The sequence below is a fragment of the Aythya marila genome (genome assembly GCF_965140915.1).
Source record: "Aythya marila genome assembly, chromosome: 1".
Lineage (NCBI taxonomy): Eukaryota > Metazoa > Chordata > Aves > Anseriformes > Anatidae > Aythya > Aythya marila.
The window spans coordinates 184,220,167-184,243,518 of NC_139042.1; the positions used below are offsets into that span (position 1 = coordinate 184,220,167).

The 23,352-nt window shown below is 40.4% G+C and overlaps 1 protein-coding gene across 5 annotated transcripts in view; it reads left to right on the forward strand.

The window, feature by feature from the left end:
- The window catches only part of SPAM1 (sperm adhesion molecule 1), a 40,591-nt gene that overhangs the window by 5,739 nt on the left and 11,500 nt on the right, over positions 1–23,352 (forward strand). The window contains exon 1 of one of the 5 annotated variants that reach the window (XM_082772981.1): positions 1,333–1,356. The exons of 3 other annotated variants lie outside the window; for them this stretch is intronic. The gene's annotated coding sequence lies outside the window, so the exon portion shown is untranslated. Of the gene's footprint in view, positions 1–1,332; positions 1,357–17,026; positions 17,264–23,352 lie in introns of those variants that run through there. One more of the 5 variants, XM_082772980.1, reaches the window with a different exon arrangement.

The window sequence follows — 23,352 nt, forward strand, 5'->3', positions numbered from 1 at the left end:
CCCTTTAGAAAATTTAAAAATACTTGGAAATTCATATAATTGCATTTTTGCCAAAAAAATAAAAATAAAAATGAGTGCCAGGCTACAAGCTGGGGAAAACAATATGTATGTTTGTGTTATGGAATCTGGTGATCCAAAATAAAAATTTAGGCCAAGTGTTAGGAACCTGTTTCAAAGGGTCCAGTAACACTGTGAATTCTTTGTGCAGCAATCTTTACACGACAGATTTGCCTTCAGACCCATCATGGTTATCACAGCTGTGCAGAGAACTTGGCTTACCCAGGAGCTCAAGCTGGCAGGGTCTGTTTTCTGAAGATGGAAAAAGCACAGAGCGCTGGTGGTAGGCAGGACAGGACAACTCACAGAATCACAGAATCACAGAATTTCTAGGTTGGAAGAGACCTCAAGATCATCGAGTCCAACCTCTGACCTAACGCTAACAGTCCCCACTAAACCATATCCCTAAGCTCTACATCTAAACGTCTTTTGAAGACTTCCAGGGATGGTGACTCTACCACTTCCCTGGGCAGCCTGTTCCAATGCCTAACAACCCTTTCAGTAAAGAAGTTCTTTCTAAAATCTAACCTAAAACTCCCCTGGCGCAACTTAAGCCCATTCCCCCTTGTCCTGTCACCAGGCATGTGGAAACTCGTTTAATGCTGTGTACCAGGACACCTGCCAGCCACTCAATACCACTGTTTTGAGGGCTTTTGCACACCAGTGTCCTACCACTTCCCTCCATAAACGTAAATCACACACTGTTGACCAGTGGAGTTCCTATTAGACTTGTCCATAAGGACAAAGATGTGATAATGACAATATTAGAGGAGTCAGAAAGGGCAGAACCAGAAAGAAGGAGTTCAAGCAGAATTGGACCCTTTCAAAATATCTTAATCTTTGGAAAGAACAGGGATTTTGTCTGTGACCCTTTTGTATGCGAACATGGTGAGGGTGTGTGTGTACCCCTTCTGATTGCAAGTTCCTCTGAAGGGACACAGATGTAATTGCAGGTTGGGTGTCACAAAATACCCTGGATACATGATCTGAGCACCTGGGACAAGACAGGGCAGCCAACAAAGAGAGCGAGGAGCTCGTTGCCTGCTGCCCACATTAGTTGTGCCTGAAAGTGGAGGTCATGGATCCTGGGTAACTACTTGTTGTGGCTGTGAAAGAAGCTTCAAAGAGCACCCCCACCCAGGGGCAGCGACCAATGCAGGCTGTGAGAGTTGCTTGAATGTTTGTGGCTTCAGGCATTTTGCTGCCTGACACGTCTCATCATCTATTGACCTAAATTCCATTTTTTCAGTTGCTGCAGGGCATTCACAGAAGGCTGACTCCACTTTGAAGATAGAAATGGTATAAATGTCAAACACCCCCGTGATTATTTACATGCAAATTTATATTGTATCAGTCATTTACATTATAGCAATCAAAATGCTATAGGTCAGCAAAAGGTCAACATTTTCTGCCCGAAAATAATGTGCCACTGAAAACTCTCGGACCAACTCTTAAGTTGAGCTCAGGTAGAAGATCTGATAAATGCCACCCATCCTTTCCTCAGATGGCCTACATGAAGCTTTCAAAACCACAATCAAGTTGTTACACACTGCCTTCCTGTGGCTCCTGAAAATACTTTCACTCCAAGTCTCACCACAGAAATGCATCACTGCAGAGTGATTGCTCCTGTGATCCATTCACAAAGTGATCCTCTTGCTCAGCTCATGGCAACCTCAACAGCCCCATCCCACTACATTCTTTAGATCCTAAATCTTTGTTTAGATCTACAGCCTGGCCCTACTCATATTAAAGTCAGTGAAAAAGAGTGCATTTATTTTATTGGCACAGGATCAGTTCCTCAGGCAAGGCATTTTATCAGTTCTTTTTTTTGTTGTTGTTGTTTTTGTTTTAGAAACTAGTAAATGGACTAAATAAACATATTTACTTAAAGTTACTCTCTCTTCTTTGTTCCTTTCCATTAGCAACCTATAATTTTTACCATTTGTCTGCCTCTTTTTTCCCTCCCATCCTATTTCTGAACTGTTCATTGAATTTTCCCACATAAATCCAAGTTCTCTTCTTTCCACTTTATTAAGAAAAAACTGTGGCATCAGAGGATCAGAGGGTGCTGTGTTTTCTTTTTTTTTCTTTCTTTCTTTTTTTTTTTTTTTTTCAAACTTTGCTTCTATTCTGCAATATTTTAGTTTCCCTTGCATGAACAAATTCAGAGTTATTCACAAACTAAAGCAAGAAAAAACCTACCTCTGCTTGATTTTCCCTCAGAGACAGTAAGAGCCACTGAATATGTAAATTGTATTTGCTGGGCACTGGAGCACATTTTCTGAGTTGGTAACTGTTCTCAGGGGATTTGTTGTAGTAAATTCCTCAGGTTTTATAGGCCAGTGGGCATAATAGGGTAAACTTAGTGGTAACAATCAGAGAAGGAAAAATCTTTCTCCTTCAAGGAAAGAAAGATAGCTGGAGAAAAATAACATAAAGCACTGGCTCAGTGAAAGAGAAGTATTTAGGAAAAGAAATGCTAAGAGAGAATAACAAATATCAGTGGCTGGCAAGTCATCTACCTGAAAAAAAAAAAAAATCTAAATTTTATGTAGCAGTGTGACCTCATGAAGCAATATCCCAGTATTTGCAATATTGCGCACTGGTCTAAACATGGCCCTTTCTCAAAAATATATTAAGCATTATAAGCAAGTTAGAGAAAAAAGAACATGAAAAGGAATTGAAGAAATCACCATATACATAAGAAAATAAGATAAATGACTGATTACACAATGACTCATGGTAAAAGGGGACAAAATCTTCGACTATTAAAAAATCTCTGTAGATATCAAAGGTTATATATAAAAAAAGATCAACCTAGGAAAGGAGGGAATGTCTGGTGAATAGCAGGGTAAAATGAAAGTTGTAAGATGTGTTTTGCTTTGAGAAATATTTGAAAAGAATATGTGAAGTAAGGGAAACATACATTGCTAAGGAAAAGACCAAGTGACCTATTAAACTTCATCTCACTGTAAGATTCTGACAGCTATATTCAGAGAGAGAAAAGTCATGAACCTCAATACCTTCGACAATTTCAGTAAAAGAAGTTGATCAGTTGCCTTGTTTCTGAATAAGAAAAATGCAAAATATTTTCTTTACTGTGTAAATTATCATTGCCTGAATTATTTTGGGTGCGAATGAAAAGAACTGATGCATTTTAGGCCATCACAACTCATTCTGCAATTTTCTAATCCCTGCAGTGTGACGCAGAGACATTCCCTTGCAACTGTAGTGCTATTAACTGCAAAAAGATGCCAGGTTGTTTCATATCATCCCCCTGAATCCTCTCCGCCTCCCTCTGCAGAACCGATGAGAATGATGCTCATTGTCAAACATGCTTCCGTGCACTGGGCCAAAGTTAATTACACACGACTTAGGCTGGCTGAGACGTACTTAACATCCAGCACGTGACAGCGCTCACCGTGTTGGGAAATGAATGACCGGCACCATCCTACTAACGCATGATGTAACCATTAACTCAAGGGCAGTCACAGAGAAAGCCATAAAGGAGGTAAAATCAGTAGAGCATACACACTATTTGCTAAGTGCCAGCTGTTAACCCAGGGTAGCAAGTTAATTTTTAAAGGCAGAATTTGCTGTCAGGGAGCCACGCATGCTCCCACGGTTCCCAGACGGATTGCACCTTGCTGGGATATGGCACCCAGTCTGGGGGCAGCGAGGATGGTGCAGACAATTTTTCTTCCTGGGCTTGTCTGTTGTCATTACCTCTTTTGCTACATTTTACGAGTCCGGCTTCCAGATGGCAATTTATAGCTTAGCTGAATAATAAAAAAGGGTAATTTTTCTTCCTGTTTTGTAGATGCATTCTTTCATTGCGATATACAATGTATATGACAGCAAATGTATGTCATGTTTTCAAACACGCTGAAAAGACATAGGCAGCAGACTAGGATGAATTTTCCCTTGAATGCTTTTACCTACGGTGGTGTGGAGAAGGGACAGAGGAATTGCTGGCTCCTCTCCCCTGCCTCCTGTGTGCTGAACAGCTGACATCATTTGCACTGACCCCACACCTCACGGTCAGCCATGTGGAAGGGCAGCCGCCCATATAGATAAGGACAATATCTGCTACTGGGTTTCCAACAGGAAGTTCCTTTACTTTGGTTTGCTTTGGTATTTGTTTTTGAAAATAAATTAATTTAAAAGGGTGGTTCCTTTGCTTGCAAAGTATTTTAGGTCTGTCTTTGGGTAATCAATCTCTGATGTAAACTAGTTCTGAGCTTTTCCATTATTCTGTGGTACTGGGCGATGAACAAGTGCTTGGGGATGGTGCTTGTGAGCTCTCAGGACCTGTTAGCATTCCTGAATTTCTGAAACTACATTTCTGGCCCCACTGCTGTAATTAGTAAAGCTGAGGGGTTTGTATGTGTGTATGTTTGTATGCATGAACTCCTGAAGCGAGTGGTATCTGTGTTCATTTTCTCTGGGTCACTCATTGCTGAATTTGCCCTCGTTGCTGCTCCGAGCCTATTGATGAGCATGCTTACGTCCTATACCTGTTCTTTATAAAAATAACTTGTACAGTCTATTATTGCAGCAAGATGATAATAATTGTTTATATAGTGGGCATCTTTAGAGCTAACTTGGTACAGGTAGTGCTTTCATTAAGCTGTCTAATGCTGTATGTTTTTTGGAAAAGTCATTAATATCCATGTTATCATTTTACTCTTTTGTAACTTCTCCCCTTTCAAGTGTGTAATTATTAGAATTTATCTGTATACAATTTTATTGATATTTGGGCTACACATCAAGTATTCAGTTATGCAGCATCTTGGAGAAAATGTTGGTGAGCCTCTAAAATATACAGTTCTGCCACAGTGGGTCCCTAGCACACCTTCAGACCAGGCACTGATTCTCAAGCCGAGTAATTTGTTATGATGATAATCATGTTGTCCTTTATCACATCCTGAATAGTGCAATATAGTGCAGAAAGTGTTTCCATCTCCGAGGGAAAGAAATTACTTTTCATTTTCTGTGTGATAAGTGACTATTTAGGCCTGAATTCATCTACATACCTTACCTCTCCTGCACTAATTAGAGGCCTGCTCTCATTAGGTACCATCTGCAGCCAATGGAGAGAGACAGACACTTCTGCAGGGTGATTCCTCCCCCCTCACCTGCGTTCAGGATTGGAGATGAGGCTGAGAGGTTCCTGCAGGGCGAGTCTGGGATGACTGCATTCCTCAAGTAGGCACCTCAGCCAAAAATGCCTGAAGTTACCTGGGTGATCTGCATTGTAGCATTTAATTCTTACAATTTTAACCATTTATATGTTAGGTCTGTGGGCCCAGCTATGCATCCATGATTTACTCAGTCATCAGAGGGAGAAGGGATATCCTGGCAAAGATAAATCTACTAGATGGTAACAGATACATAGATACAACAAAACACTCTCTAAAAGTTTCTTAGTTTTTTATCAACCACAATTTGGAGTAACTGTCTTGGAGTAGGCACCTAACTTTAAGACAGATGAGAGAAATCCCTTCCTAAGTGATAAAGGAAAGTATCAATTTAGCAGCTCAATAGACTGTAGTGATCTTTTAGCTTATCCAGTAGGATAAAACATGCAGCAGGATGCAAGCTTCCCTGTAATGTTCAGTGAGCATCATTCAAAGTTACTAGGCTCTGACTTGCCAGAAGAGTGGGGAAATAGCTCAGTCGTCATTGACATTAACTCAATTACTTCCAACTGTACTGTAACTTTTATGTCAGAGAGCTAAACAGTCAGTATGCTAATATTATGTAATGTAGCAGGTAGTTAAGATTGAGCAGTTACGATATTAGCAGAGCAGAATGGAACTAAGCTTTCAACTTAATTGTGATGCTGCGATAGAGAAAAAAGTTGATTTCACTGTAGATATTTTGAATCCTTAAAGAGAAGGGATGGAGAAAGGACCAGTATTGCTTGAACATGGAATAAAGATTACAGGTTTCAGAAAGATTCCAAATTTCTTAAGGCTTGATCATGTATTTTTTATAACAATACTTGCAATTGATTTTTAGTGCTATTTTTTGTCATGTTTAAGCATTTAAAGTCTCTTAAAAGTCCTAGTAATCTGTAATCATAGTTCGTGCAAGTGTGGACAACTGGCTGCTACGCCAAGAAATTCCTCACGAAGCTACACAAACCAGCCTAGGAGAAGTGGCTTGGTGTTGGCTCGTGGGGTCTGAGATGTGGCAGAATGAAGATCAAGTATGTACTTACAGCTTATTCTAGTGTTACTGGTTGCCGTGTGCAGAAATTCAAAGTTTGGTTTTGCTCAAGGAGGAAATAAATGACCTTGAAGCAGATGTTTTCATCTGGGCAATTGGAAAAAAAAAATAAAAAAATCATGGGCCTGTATTTTTAAAACTACTTATTAATTCTGGCTGGTGCAGTGTCTAAATAACTATCTTGAGACTACTGATTAAAATTTATGAATGAGTAAGGAAGGGTAAAGAGATTTCAATTATTATGGAAAAAATATGTGTCACCAGAAACTGGTAGACAGCTTTGGAAATGGGGACTTTGGTCCCCATATCTCTACACTGCCATTCAGTGAGAAAGTGCACAGCCTTTAAAGGCTTTGTCTAGCAGCCAGTCCTGTGGTATATCTCATCTCTTGAATTATTATGTTGTCTGACATACCTGTAGCTAAAAGGCATAATGTATCAGTCAATCTAAAGAAAATAATTTGAAGTCAGACATGTTTAAATACTGCAGAATTCAAAGAATACGCTCCTTAGAAGGTTCTTTGGAGATCATCTGATTATCCCCTGCTTTCCAAAGTTATGATTTCTTAAAACTATAGCTTCTTTGAAAGATTTCCAAACTCTCCATTCCTTCCTCTGTTTTTAGTCTTTCCCCCCTTTCACACCTATTAAAACTGCCACATTTTCCTTTTCTCATTTGAAGACTAAATAAGTGTCCTTTGATGTCCTTTGTTAACCCAGTTTGGGGGCTTTTTTTTTTTTCTTTTCTTTTTACATCTTTCTGATACTATTGTGTTTTCCTGATCATTTTCCTTTTTTTCTTTTTTTTTTTTTGGCAACAAATTACTTCAGCATAATCTTTCTGCTCATATCTAACCAGTATTGAAATATTTGCAAGCAAAAAGAAGCTGTTCTAGGCCAAAAGAAAGCTGTAAATTAATAATCTCATACTCCAAATGAGTGCCATGTTTTGGTTTCATGACAATTACTCTGGCCCAAAGAAGTTGATGCAGACAGCCTACAGAAAATGGATCTGGACAAGGTCTTACAGAGTGACTATGAGGCAAGACTCACCTTTCTCTCCCACCTGGTACTGCATATAAAGTGCTGCATGCTTTAACATCCGTCATGTAAACACCTCCTACTATGCAAAGCTGCAGCAGGTATTTAAGGCAGTGAAGCAGGACCAGAGCAAGATGTATATTAATTAACTGTAAACCTATTCCTGAGATATCCAGCACTGGGTCATAGATCATTAAATGCTGTAGTGAAATGGTTGTGTATCCTATGGAACTATGAAGTGATTGACTTTGTGGTGCTTCTAGTGGAGGGTCCAGTGGAACAATGCAGATCGGGGCGGCAAGTATTCCACTTACACAGAATGTGTACTATAGCAGCCTTCATTGTATGAAGGGGCTCAGATGTGTTTGTGAAATATCTTGAAAATGAATGATTTCCCTAATCTTTCCTTAATAAAGTCCTACTACTATAATACAGTCCTATAGTAAGGGTTTAAAAAACAGGGGACTCTAATGACCTTCTAATCCATTACCAATTCCTTCTTTTATCTGGGAGTAAATGAATTTAAGAGTAATGTGACAGGAGAGAAAGAGATGCTACTTTCACATGCATGTACTGCTGATATATTTCACTCGTGGTGAAATTCCTGCAGGATTTCCCCAGCTTGCAAAATCTTCCCTCTTTCTCAGTAAACTGATCGTTTTCTTTATGTTCAGAGAAGCATCTGTCATAGATGATTTACTCCGTGGATTTTTGGGGATTTTTGGATTTTTCTTCCTTCTGTGTCGACGAAACATGATCTATGACAATCCTCCATAAAGCTTTTGTACTTCTAAGTCTCTGTCCTGCTCTCATGTTCTGTGTGTTTCATAATGATCAAATTACAGATGGTTTTGCTGGCAAGTTCAAATCCACATGTAGGGGTCTGAAAGATAGAACTGGAAATAAATGTTTCACTCTGTTTTATACAAGTATTCCAGACATTCATATATCATCTTTACATAGACGATTGTAGAGCAGAGTCAAGCATAGAAGAAACTGTAATGGTTCTCAAATGCCTAGTTGAAGAGTATCAAAAATACCCTCCAGTAATTCTATTTTATATTGTAAAGAATTAAACCATCGGAAATCAAATACAGTCTAGATATGAAAGTCTCACAGAAATAACTATTTCCTAAAGCTATTCCTTCAGGGCCTAAAAATATCGGGCAATGCCACGTTGAAGTGTAGAGTGATTTTTATAACATACAACAGTGTTTTGGGACTCTGTATGATAAATAACCTCTGAACGCTGACATTGCTGCCCAGAACCACCATTTCACTTGCCATGGGTCTCCCTGAATTTGTTTTGGCACTGGCCTTTATGACTCCAAGTAGTTCTTTTTATACCTTTAATATGTAGATGGGTAGCCTGGGAAGACACTTACAGCTCCTATACTGCTTTGCAATCCAAATGAACTGCTACCTCTGCAGCTTTCAGAAGTCATTTAAATTCGTTTCACAAGCAGGTGAAACACTTCTGAGGCAGTTTATAATGCAGATTTTCTTTAGGGCCACATTCCAACTGTGTTAGAAGGTGTGGAAACTCGCTGGTGGTGGAGCTGGGTGGTAAGCAACCTTCTGTCCCAGCCTCCCTGAAAAGCCTTGTGTTGGTTTATTTATTTACTTATTTTTAAAATCCAAATTTAGGTAGTCATTCTGACAAAGAACCTGCTTTAATTAGCACTTTTCTCAGCGGGCATAGTAAATTGGACTTTTTTTTTTTTCCTTTTATTTTTGAAGGTAACAGATAGGTGGATCTGTTTCTTCAAGACTTCTAGTGAACAGAGGTTCCTATTAATTTAAATAATTCCTTTTTTTTTTTTTTTTTAATTTTATTTTATGAAAGTTATTTTACAAGTGCATAAAGACCTTGTCAGACTGGGTTTATAATTGCTTGTGATGTTGTTCTTGATATAAAAATCACAAGGAAAAATCCCTGGGTCTGATTCCTCTCCTCTTCTTGTAGAAACAAATCGGGAATATCCTCTGGTGAAGTCTAAGCCAGACAGAATTATTCTGTACAGATGTTATAACTGGATAGTAATCTATTTCTGATTTCTGCAGAAGTGATGTGTTAGACAGCAGCAGGAAAATAAACTCAAAATGTTAATAGAGAGAGAAGCCTCTGGAGTCCCTGAACTTCTCTTAAAACAGGGCAAAGATTAATTAGGATCTCTTAGTACCTACATCTCAAAACGCCCTTCTAGTGCATGAATAGTTATGGCAAAGCTTTAATGAGTTTTTACTCTCCTTGACTTCACAGGCAGGGTGGGAAAAAAAAAGCAGACTCAGCAGGGAAGTTTTGAATGCTCAGGAAAAAGAGCTAATTTAACTGCAGGAAGGTCTCAGAAGGAAATCCTTGAGATCAAACTCCAAATCAAGTTCAATATATGATTACGTGAAGAGAACAAAAACCTATCAATCAAACACACTGTACAGTACTGCTGAATGGGAATTTTTTGATGTTTTTTTTTTTTTTTTTAAAGAATATTCCAGTCTGTTTTTAAAAAAAAATAAAGCAGAAGACCAAACTGCAACTGTAGGCTTCTCTATTAAATTTATGCATGTACACATTGACTAGTTAAATACTGTTTCTCACAGATTGAAATGTGTAGTGGCAGTGCTGGTATGCCTTGTTCTGGCTACCACAGTCCAGGACCTGCTGTGTTAAGGTGAGATAGAGCTAGAGATGATTTTGGCTAAGCAACTCTGTCCACATCTGTACTGCCCATCTCTGCTGCACATGTAGAGAGCTTCCAGACGAGAGATGGAAGGGTGGTGGGCAACTGTAACACCTGTGGTCACCCCAGCCAGAGCTGTTTGAGAATATTTCCAGGTATGCTCCTTCCTCGTCTCCTGCTGTCGTTCTGCCTGTGTATACACACAGACACAACCTGTTGCAAAACGGTCAGGAAAACAGGTCTTGCCTCTCATGAGCCTTGCATGTATCTTTGCTTGGGGCAGTGATACGTCTCTGTGTTTGGGGTGGAGGTCAGTATTATTCAATACAGATGGTTTATTGGTGGTCAGTATCTTAAGTGAAATGTTGTACCCCACATTGTTCTCAGTGACTATGAGGATTGAGAATATTAGCTTGGATTTTGTATGTCTTCCACACAAATAATTTCAAGGCAGCTTATATTTCCAGAATACGAGAAATGTTTTGAACTGCAAGATGCATTTTGGTACCAAAAAGTAAAGTCTGGCAAGTGAGAGTGAGAAGCAGGATATACTGCTGTCCAGTATCCTAAACAGCAAGGATTTGTGAGTTTAGGGAAGACTATGATGTGCTCTTTAAACTCCCTAGTTACAATTGAAAGGATCCATGGTGGTTTATCTCCTTTTCTACACCAGGTTGATTGAGGACATCTGCTTTTCCCTCTTTGCAGACATGCCAGTCCATGGGGAAGGGATCACTTTCTAGATATTCATGTCAGTGGGCACGAATAGGGCAGTGGGCTTATTCTTGCTAAAGACACAATCCCAAGCACCCATTGTATTAATGAACGTGGGGTCACTGGTCTAAGTCCACATAGATGTACCAGAGCTACACACAGTGCAGTGACTTTCAGCAGTGAGAACGTGGGACTGGGTGAGCTTCAGAAGCATCTTGTGCTATTGCTGTTGGTTTAAGCCAGAGTTCCCAAACCTTTTTGCAGTTGAGCGGGGTGAGAGGAGGGTGTCTCTTTGTCTACTACTCCTTATTAAAGCTGCCGCTTTCAATATGTACACAGGAATATATCTTTCTCGACATAAATCCATTTCACTCAGATTGCTTTTAGCTTCCACATCTGAAGTTATAACTTGAAAGTGCCTTGGCATAGATTGACATGAAAGACAATGAGACATGAAAGGCAATCAGGTAAATAAGAAAATTCTTATTTACAAATTTATATAGTGCCTATTGTCATGGAAGCTTGGCAATGGCTTAGAAAGATTGAAATGTAAATTAACTATGTCATTCTCAAAACTAAAATTAGTTAGTTATGCAAAAATGAAAAAAGAAGAAAAAGAGCCTTCTATAATTTCTTTAAAAGCTTAGATCTGAGTCCTGGAAGGCACAGAGTGCAAACCACATTATGGGAAGCCTGCCAGAGGAGAGCTGTGCTGCCCATCAAAGGACTTCTTCAGCTTGTACAGAGAAGCACGAATGTCAGAGGTAGCCTTGCATATGCAAACATGTCAGCCCCAGAGCAGGGAAAATGGTAACTGCAGAAGTGTGGTGCTGTGCCCAAATGAAAAGCTCCACAGAGGCAGCAACAGCATAGCTGCTCTGCAGAACTGTGTGTGGGACAGAATCCTGCCCGTTTGATCCAGGGGGGCTTTTAGTCTCAGAAGATGCAGTGCTGACCTGTCCCATAAAGAGACTGGCTCAGGTCCTAAAAGTAGCCAACATGTTAAAAATGAGCTGTGCCAAATTAGAACAATGGTACGCACGGAAAGGTTAAATTATTAGTCTGTTCTAGTGCTTTCAGGACCCAGGCTGCTGCCTCTGCATTGTGTTGTGCTACACACGTAAACTGGCTCATTTGGAAATCACAAAGGAAAACCTTCAGGCTCCATTACATGACACAGATATAGTCAAATGCCACACTACACAGTGGAAGTTTTCAAAATGACTTGAACTGCTGCAATACAATAGAGGGCTCTGATGTTTAGACAACCTGACTTGCCATCATTTAGGAGATACTTCCACCCAGAAAGTTTATGCACATGTAGGAAGGGTCCCAACTTAAAACATGATATGCTCCCAAACTCCCTGATTTTGTTGTATGTGTCACCTCCATCCTGGTGCAAGATAGGGAAGTGCTCTGCTTTCTGTGGCTCTTCCCCAGTGCCCTGGTTTCTCATACAGCCTCAGATCAGTAGGTCCTAGAAAATGGAAGACCTACAGCTTCACCAGCACCTAACGTGGCTCTGTCAAGCAGAACAGAATGCAGGTGACAGTTGCTGTGATGGCCCACCTCTGTGTGTAGCTAAACCCTGTGGGGTGCCTGGGTGGAGATTTGGCACAGATCTCCAAAAAGCAGTCTGAATTCTTTAGGCAGGAACTAACAAGGTACTGTATAATGTACAAAGGAGAATATCTAGAAAATCATGACCAAAGGAAAGGTATGGTAAATAATGACAAAGGCATGTGACAAAGATCTATCTGCAATAAGCTGGGAAAGCAAAATTCATGACAAGCCAAACATATGTGCTGCCAAGCCAAACTGCTGGAGTGATCAGAGCTCCCATATCTTATCTGCAAGGGCTACAACACTGCCCAGGTCTGGCTTCAGGTGAGGGCAGTGCACAGGAACACTTAGAGTACTGCCACAGTGGTGGCCTTGCTGCTGGTAGCTGTGTCCTGCTTGTGTGGTGTCTACTGCAGCTCCTGCCAGTGCTGAGGTCATGGGCAACCCATTAGAGAAAAGAGAGAAAGGAGACCTTAGCCTGTTTGAAGCATTTCTTCTGCTCCACTTCTGGGTTGAAGAAACAGGGTCCATAATATTTCAGTTTGGACATGGTGGCCTCCACAAAGGGAGTGAGTTATGGGATTGAGCCCCATATTGTGAAGTGCTGATGGAAAAAGCATCCTGATGTAAACTGGAGCACGGGCTCTATGGCAGAGCTGGCGGGTAAAGATATTATGGAGCCAGTCCTTCTGCCTAGGGGAGTTGAGGGTTATGGTGGGCACTTTGGAGAAAGTAAGGTTGGAGGTGGTGGTTTTGAACTGTGCTGGAACAGAGAGAGAGAAAGACACCTCAGTGAAGGGTGAGCTTAGGAAAAGGTGACATGGTATGTGAAAGGGAGGATGTGACCTGTGACTGGGTGTAATGGGACAGCTACTGAGAAATGTGTACATGTGCCTTCATGCCTTCCTCTGCTGAGAGATTGTACTGGGTATGTGTGGCAAGGGTTTGGTAACAGGGAGGGTGCAGGAGTGGCCTCTGAGCAGAGCCCAGCAGCTGCCCCATGTCAGATACGAGTCAGTTCCAGCCAGCTCCAAAAGGGACCCGCTGCTGGCCAGTGCCAAGCCAATAAGCAACATTGTTTGCACCTCTGTAAGAGCAGATTTAAGAACGGGGAAAAAAGCTGCTGCACCACAGCAGCTGGGAGAGCAAGGAGGAGAACCAGCCCTGTAGACCCCAAGGTCAGTGCAGAAGGAGGGCAGGAGGTTCTCCAGGCATGCAGCAGCAGTTCTGCTGTGGCCTGTGGAGAGGCCCCTGGTGGAGCAGGCTGTCCCCCTGCAGCCCATGGGTCCCACATGGAGCAGATCTCCACGCTGCAGCCCATGGAGGAGCCCCTGGTGGAGCAGGTGGCTGTGGCCTGGAGGAGGCTGCGGCCCATGGAGAGCCCCGGCAGGAGCAGGCCCCGGGCCGGAGCTGCAGCCCATGGAGAGGAGCCCACGCAGGAGCAGGGGGTCTGGGGGGAGCTGCTGCCCGTGGGGGACCCGTGCTGGAGCAGTTTGTTCCTGGGGAATGGAGCCTGTGGTACGGAGCCATGTGGGAGCAGTGCTTGAAGAGCTTCTGCCTGTGGGCAGCCCCTGCAGGCTCAGTTCGGGAAGGACGGCATCCTGTGGGAGGGACCCCATGGGGAGCAGGGGCAGGGAGAAGGAATGGCAGAGATGAAGCATCAGGGACTGACTGCAGCCCCCATTCCCTGTTCCCCTGTGCCACTCGTGGGGAGGAGGTAGTAGAGGGTAGATTGGGTGAAGGTGGTTTTAGTTTATTATTTTGTTTTGTTTTCTCAGTGTTCTAGTCCTCTAGTTATAGGCAATAACTTTCTATAATCTCTCTATGCTGAGTCTGTTTTGCCCATGACAATAATTGTTGAGTGATATCTCTGTCCTTATCTCAACCCTTGAGCCCTTTTCATTCTATTTTCTCCCCCTTTCCCTGTCAGGAGTGGGGGGGGGGGGGGAGAGAGTGGTTGTGGTGGAGCTTGGCTGCCCAGCTGGGTAAAACCACCACAGAGATGAAGTACCAGGGAAGAAGGATACATCTCAGTGGGATCAGACTGGCTGGAGAGCAGGGGATGTGTGGAAAGAAAGGGGGAAGGGAAGGGAGATAGCACATCCCCTGCCTCCCATCAGTCCACAAAGTGTAGTTAACATTGCAAACCACTCTGCCAAAGTCACGATGTGGAATTTTGCCACTGATTAATAATGGGAGAAAACTCAATTCCTCTGTTCTTTGTTCTTGAGGCAGCAGAGGTCAGTTTTGCCTACATTGCTGAAAAGCTTTGGGCCACTTCTGCCTTTGCACATTACATACCTGACTTTTTATCTGTCGCATTCAGTGACTAATATAAACTGTGCAGTATTTGCATATCTTTACCAGCTTCTCTTCCCATCTGGCTTCAGACATCTCCTCTTTTATTAGCTGCCAGCTGTGGCTTTCCTATTTCTTTTTATTATTATTATTATTGTTATTTTTATTTCTTTTTTATCTTCTCCTGATGCCCCACAACCAGCAGGAACACCTTCCAGTTTGTGCCTTATCAGAGTGAAATCAAGAGCCACCTAACAGCCACACTCTTACAATTTGGAGGAGCACAGAGACATTTAGCATCAGGTTATTGGGTTGAATCCAGCTCATTCAGTAGCAACTGGAAATTGTTAGTGTCTGCTGATGAGCCGGCAGCTGTGGGGCGTGACACTGGGGACTCTTCTCCAGTCGCTAATGGACAGATGTCCACATCATAAACACACAAACAAAACTAACACTTTTGCTGGCAGCTTCAGCAGGGGACTGACACATTCAGCGGGCAGTGAGGCTGTTTGTAATGCTGGGCAGTGACCACAGAGAAGTCCCAGACTACCGGAGTGAATAATTTGCTGACCCCTGTTGGGCTTGCTGTGGGGATGGGAACCTTATGTACCAGCAACTACAAGTCTTGCTTTGAAAGAAATAGTTTAATGAGAGAAGCCAGAGGGGATGTTGCTGAATGTCTGAGACAAACTAGTAGGTTAATGAGGTGTGAAGAATGGTTTGGTCATAGTTCCTCTTCCCTTCCTTTTGTTTCCCATACCCCTGCAGAGCCATTTCCACATCTCCTCAGGCTTCTCAACTTTCATTCTGTTCTACAACATCATTTCCACCAAGCACAGCAATGTTTCCTTCCTGTTTTGAGAATTATTTCACTCATTTACTTAATACTGAAGCCAGCAAAAATCTTATTCTGGGAGGAAATTCTTATTTGACAATGATAATGGATGCTAGACCACAAGATAGGTGGTAAAGTTGCAAGGTAGGATTCTGTCCAGTACCAAAAAGATGTGATGTTACAGGAGAGAAAAACGGTGCTACAGGTGAAGTGGCAGAGCCTTGAAGTCTATAGCTTGGGCTGAAACAACAAAGGCTTTTTGAAAACAGCTACCATGCATCTCAACAGCAATTTGACCTAAAAGGTCTCATTATTGTGTATAATGCAATTTCACAGAGAAAACTGGCTTAACAGTTTCCGTGAAGGAAAATATTGTCTTTTACAAGCACATCAAGTGAAAAAAATCAATCCAGACAAGAACAAATTTTAGAATTTCAAGACTTCTACCAATTAATATTGTGTTAAAATGTTTGTGTAACGTGCAGTAGCATGTTACTGTGGAACAATGACATTATATTATATATATAATATAATATATATGATATATATATCACGAATATATGCTAATATTAAAAAAATCTTCATCCTTCATCGTAGGAAACTCTTTGCTTTAGAGTATTTTTTATCATAATTTTAGAATGATTTTATAAACTATTATTTTCTAAACCATTATTTCTAAATTATTATTCTAAATAATTACTTAAAGTCAACGTAAAACATGAATTCTAAATGGCAGCTGACTTTAATGATTGTAAAATAACTGTATTTTGGCTATTTTGTCATCTATGAATTTATCATTGGATCCATTATATACATTTATGAAGGATATGTCATGTAGTACTGAAAACAGTAAAAATACAAAACAAAAAAAATACAAAGAATACTACATGTGACATTTGAAATGACAAAATTGTTTCCACAGTGAAACAAAAGTCTTGAGACCGACATCAACTCCAAAGCTGATGAGCTCCAAAGCTGCCGAGGGAGAAATGGATCAGGTTCTAAGCTGCCTTATTACAAGCAAAATGGAAGGCCTACAGCTGAAAAAGGCACCTCCTGCCATCCCATCGTTGTGGGAAGCCCTCATCCCACAGGGATGTGTGAGTGTGATTAGAACGAGGAGTTTGATGACAGAGAGCAGAAGGTTGTTCCGTCACCTTTACATGGATGGTAACATGCCCTACGTCAGCGTCCACTAGGGATGCTCCAGTGTTCCTGCCTGGATCTCTCTGAGAGCAATCAGAGGGCACTGTGGTGCTCAGTTCAGTGATCCCCATCCTTAGCAACCTCAGGATCCGCTCCCCAGTGGGTAATTTTCCCTGCTACCTTGTTTGCTGCACAGCATGCATGCATTTCCAATTGATACCTGTGCTTGGGCACCATGGAAGGCAGTCTTGCTCCCCCCACCCCATTTCTGCATAGCAAAACCATGAAAATACTTTTGCCTCCATTGGTCAAAACACTGGTGCATCAAAAAGCAACAGTAAGTTGAAATGTAAGGTATTTCTTACTTTAGACAAAAAAAAACCAAAAACAACAACAACAACAAAACACAACACACAGAAAAGCACCCTCTTTTAAAACTTTTGGCATTTATTAGGTGTACTATAAAACTAGTTGTAAGATCTTCGACAGGTAATGTTTTGTCACAGTGCTCACTGCAATCAGCTATGACAGGAGACACCCTTAATCAACTTCCCTATAATTATGCTAAGGTTTTCACTAAATGACAAATCCCAATTGGCTGGGCCAGAGCCCTGCCTTTCCAGACAAGGCTAATTATATTGTCCACTCACCCGTTCATTCATTCCAGCAAGTCCTGACCTGTGGTATCATGTAGGTGAGTATTTACTATTTATTTTTATTTTGCTTGGATTTTTACTATTTTGACATTTAAAGTGAAGGTTAATCTTAGTCGGACTTTTCGGGAGGATTGTCAGGAATCATGACGTGTAACAACCTAACCACCTTGATGAATCATGTATTGAACTTCTGCCGAGTGTGATACTATCAGCTATTTTTCTCTCAGCAAGTTTTAATATTTTTTTTCATTCCAAGTGATTCATTGAACTATTACACATACAAAAGATTACTTGTAAGCAGTAAATATGCAGCTAACATAGCTATTGAGTAAAATCTGTGTGTACGTATCAACAAAATCGCGAAAACCATCGTAGTCAAAATGACACTTTTCAAACTTAGGTTTGACAGGAATCAGTTTCATTTACAGGCGGGAGTACACTACCGTGGGATTTTGTTTCTTTAGGAGTCTATTGGAATAAACTTACTTTTGGGGAAGCTGAGTAAGAACCTATTTGTCCCTAGTGAATGTTTGTAGTGGGGGTGAAAAAGGATGAGACCTTAATGTTTTCAACATTTCAACTCAGGTAAATGATACGTTGCAGGTTAATAGTTATTTTTTATAAGAAGCCACAAATGGGCGAGGCAATCCACAAAATATCAAAGGCAACAGGTTTGAGTCAGAGTTACTTGTAAACAATAGAGCGAATGCCGGGCAGATCCTGCCTAGGTACAGGTTGGTGTGGGTTTCTGCTGAAGCCACCGGAGAGGAGAAACCTCAGAGAAGGTGTGGAGGTGGGTGACATCTCCAGGTTGAGAGAGCAAAACCCAAACGGTATGCGCTGTCCAGGTCACAGCTCCTGGCAAGTGGTCCAAATTCAAGACATTAGGCCTTTTATCCTTAAAAACAGTGGAGTTCATTAGGTATCTTGGCTTTGCTGTTTAGCCAGGATTTTTAAGGCTTTGCAGGTTATTTCAATTAGAAGAAAAACTGATGATGAGGTCATGTATCCTTGTTTGGCACTAAGAACCATACAAGCTATTGCCTCTGTAGCAGTGGCAGATCCAAAGACACAGAAATTGTTGCTTCCTGAGAGCTGCAAGCCTCTGCTTTCCAGCTCCCTTACTGTAAATCCTTTTCTTTAGGCTTTCTCTAAGGGTTATGCTAATGTGCTTGCTCAGGCAGGTCCAACTGCGCTCCTTTTTCTTTTCATCTGAAACTGTTAATTCTTTGCATAACCATTTCCCCAAACAGTGCTCGATAATGCTAATGTCTCCTTTATAAATCACCAGTCTTCTGCATAGCTTTGTACTCACCTTTGTTTTGAGACTTTGACATCTGCTTACCCATCTCTCTCACTTATCTCCAGGGATGGGTGGCAATTACACTGGCTCCTTGGTATTAGGAGGTTTATCAAAATAACAAAAGACTAGGGAGATTGTGAAGAAACAGAGGGTGAAGGGGGATGCAGTAGGAAACAGTAGGAAAGAGAAATTATTTTTTGGAAAGGTTCATTTTTTACTCTGGTTTCATACTTTCCTCTGATTATTTATATACAATCATATGGGAGAAAGGAATATAGAATGAATTACAGTCCCAGGGGAGGAAGTTTAAAAAGAGAGAGCATTCAGGTATAATACAAGAGAACTTGAAATCACACACTGTGAAGGCAGATGTTAATATATAAACTGGTACTGAGGTTAATAATATGTATTTTTTCAAAGGCTAATTCTAATTTGAGGGCCTCCTGTACCTCTCTCTCCTCTTGTTATGGTTATAAAGCTTTTTTTTTTTTTTTTTTTTTTCAGAAAAAAAGGCATAATTTTGTGACTGAAACTGTTTCACATTCTGAATTGTCTGCTGTGTTAATTGTAATACTGCATTACTAAAAGAGGATTAAACAAAGGTATATTCTGTCTCTTCCAGAGATGTCTAGAACAGTCCCACCTCTTCCAAAGACACAGCTACCTTTATACAGTGTAGATCATTTTTTCATATTAATTACCAGAACAAGGTCATGATTTGCTGGGGGGGAAATATTCTTAACCCAGCTATGAATTGCCATCTTTGACCAAAAATGTAGTGTAGATATTTCTGTGCTGCATGGAAAGCTTACAAGGAAAGAATATAATATGTTTATCTGTTCAGTTCAGATGTCTGGCTTTCAAAATAACACTCCTATGAGAGGTGATGAACATACCCATTTTTTAATGGAGTATTGTAATCCTCCAGGTTATTGACTCCCCTTGAGACCATCCACACACCTGTAGGCATAACACTGCCTTGTTTGGAAGAGCTCACTTGCAAGATCTAGTAAGCTGCCTAGGAAGCCTGTTTTTGTACTGCAGCTCCAAGCACATGGCCATCTGCACTACAGCAGATGCAAAAACTCTCTTGCAAAAACTGCTGTCCAAAAGAGTTTCAAATGGTACCAGAACACAAGGTCTGGCAGCAAAGCAAAAGACATTGAGCATTTTAGGAATGGAATTACAAAGCATTATTTTGATGAAACTATTCAAAGCTTATTTAATTTACTGAGTTGTGTCCCCCTGGGATAGGGGAACTGATGAAAATTACACCTACAACCTTGTCAGGCAGTTAGAGGGAAAGTCAGGTTGAAAGCACGGGCTAAAACAGAAAGCAGGTGTTGAGGTTTTTTTTTTTTTTTTTTTTTTTTTTTTTTCCTGAATGCTTCTGATTAGAATTATTCAATACGGTTTGGTGTGATACAGTAAAGAATATTTAACTAAAAACAGGCCAAAGGAAAACACTGGTTGCCTTTAAAAATGCAGCTGTGATTTTCCCAATATTCTACATTAGGGCAGTAGTAATGTAGTACAGAAATGTGATTCAAATCTACCCCCAACGTGATGTGTGCTTTAATTAGCTGTTTACTAATTGATATTAATGGTAGATATATGTTTTCACATGACATTGACTAGTAGTGCATATTTTTAATAATTTCAAAGCCTGCTACGGAGTTCTTCACAAAGTGACAAGTGATGGACTCTTATCTTGTCCTTGATTCCTCTGCAATGGAAACTGTCATTACAGAAATTGAGTTCTGCCAAGCCTAATTATACACAATACAGCAACAGAAATTTTCCAAATACTTTTGGAAATGTGTTCAGACAGTTTATTTGGCTAACTCACAACAAAATCAAATCAGAACATCAATAAACAGGCTGCTAGGATATTACAGAACTTTACAGAATTCAGAATTAGGACTTGCAAGAGAAAAAAATGAGAAATTAAGAGGAGTACAGAAAAATAATTGTAAATATTAACAAAAACATATAGCTAAATCACATGTAAATAATCAAACAGTAGTTTGACGAAATCTTTCATATATACATTTTTATAGGAAGGCTATTTACAACCTGGATGCTCAGCTGCTGACCTTTACAACATCCACATATTTTGATTTCTTCCATGGGCAACTTAAAATCCTCTCAAGCTGGGAATACCAGCACAGAAATTTGTTTGGAGGTTTTCTCAGGCTTCAGGTCCTCACACAGCCATTGCCTTGTACTCAAAAGCAGAACTAAAGAATGGGAGTAAGCAATCATGAAAGCACTGTTTTGGCAGTCATTGATGATAAGGACAGCTACAGCACTGGGGTGTAGTTTGGCAAGCATTTCTTAAATCATCTGTGCTGGCTAAACTAGCCAGTTTTGCTGGTTTGTGTAGTTAGTCAGAAAAAAACCCTTCCTCTCTTCCCTTTTGGCTGAGGTGCTTTTAACTTGAGCGACTCATCGTGTGACCCCACAGACAGCTGTAGTAGTTCAAGTGAGAAGATTATACTGAAGTGAGGATGGAGTTTTAGAAACCTGTCAAAATAAATGCATACCAAATTCTGACTTTACAGACAAGTGCATCTCAGTCCATTTCTAACAATGAGGTTAAATCCCACTATGTGAAGGCCATCCTTCATGTTTAATGTTTGATCAGGTTAAATTTGCCATCAGCTCTGCAGCACATACGGTTCATGCTTAGAGAGCTGCACCTTCTTCCCAAGGAGCTTCTTACCCCTCACAAGCGTTAATGTTATTATCACAATGTCTGAGTGTGTTTGTGTTAATTGAATATCATTCAATTGCCTTCTATTTTAGAAATTCCCAAATGACCCCAGTGGGGAGTGCATTGCAGTTGCAGGATTATTCTTCCATTCCTTCTATGGCTCTGCTGATGACTATTTATGACTCTAATACCTGCCTGTAATGAAAAAACAGCCTCTTGCCCAGGATATGCACCTCTAAAAGGAGCACAATGGTTTAAATCCTCTCTAGGTTGTAGTTCCAGCAGCACTAGTGGTTTCACACACAGTTTTTTCTACTGATCCCTTAAAAATACAGATACTGACAGCATGAACTGCTAACAGTGTGAACTGCTTTGATCCTCTTTGAAGGAACCATGAGCCTATGAACTGTATTGGTATTGATGGTACCTTTTGGTTTAAAAAACAAACAAACTTCGGATTCTACTTCAGGTTCCAAAGTTAAATACACTTGACTTGACTAAGTTATGTCTATTTATTTCGAGGCTAAACTTGGCGTCTCCCATTTATTTTTCATTAAAAAAAAAAAAAAAGCTAAGAAAAAAATAAAAAAGCTAAATTCTTCTAACACATCAGGAATATAAGCCAAAGAGCATATCCAATAATTTTTGATAGGACATATAATCAGGTTATGGTGCATAATATTTGTGTGAAGTTCAAGTGTACATAAAGTACTCCTCTCCCTTTTATTTTCTAACTTTTTTTTTGGCCAAGTGGGTCATTTTTTTTTCAGGGTCACATAATGTGGCCCAGTTCTATGACAGCGTAGCTTCCAAAATATGGGAGCACACTTGTATTTTCAATCATGTGTGTTTCTGCAGTCAGTTTATGCTGTGAAAAATGTTAAAATAATTAAACCAAGAAAATTCCTGTGATTTCTTCTAATACAACCTTTACAAATGCCAAATTCAGGAAAATCTAAAGCAGTAGCTGATTCTTTAGATGAAGGGCATTTAGATCCATCAGTATGTACTTCTAGTTAGATAGCCCCAGAGCAATTAGTGTTAATATATTGTAAAGATATTGACTTTTTGACAAAGACAAGAGCAGCTTTATTACTCAGCTTGCTTAGACTGGCATTCAAGGAGACTGAAAAGAGTAGCATTTATTAGAGCTGTCATCGTTAGGTTGGGCTAAAGGCAAACCTTTTAAGTGGAAGCTATCACATAAAGTAATCTATTAGCTTATACCCAGCAGAGTATATTACAGCAAGATTTGGAGAACTATTTCCCAACAATGTTAAACTAAACTTTGCAAGATTAACCAATAATAAATAACTGAGTTCTAGCTAAATCAGTAAATACAGTATTCAAAGCAATGCTTTCCTCTTAATCTCTTTAACAATGTCCCGTTAATGAAATCCACTTATGAAAAAGATTATAGGAACAAAGAAAAAAAAAATTCCTGTAGTTTTCTGACCTCAGTGGAGGCAAGAAATCATTCATAGCCAGAGCCAGAGGCACAATAAGGGCTGAACTACTCCTACAACTCCTTTTTTGAAGTGATTCCACTTCAATATGACAAAAATTACATCAAGGATCACTATCTTGGCAAATGCCAGTGTATATCAGCTCTTTATGTGTGATAATTTAATTTCATTTTATTAAGTTGCATTTGCATAAGTGCAAAATATTTTTGTCCAAAATTTCTCTATGGAATGTTTTTATTTTGTCCTGGAAGTCTGTCTGTATCATGTCAGTATGAAGTCCGTATCACTTCGTTTGGTTATTGTAGGATCCAGCAAGGAGAGACACTGTCGGACCTCAGAGTTACAAATACAGAAGGTGAAGGTTGGGGTCAGTCTTAGCTGCAGTGCCTATGAGATGGTAGAGTTTAGGATCCTGAAAAGTAGGAACAAGGCAAAACAAGACAAGACCACAACCTTGAGAGCAGACTTAGGCCTTCTCAGAGATTGACTTGGAAACATCCTCTGAGATAGCCCTGGTGAGAAGAGGGGTCCAGGACAGTTGTTTAATCTTCACGAATCACTTTCTCTGGGCTCAAGAATGGTCCTTCCTCGTGCAGGAGAGCTATCTAAGAGGAGGCCTGTATGAATGAAGAAGGAGCTCTG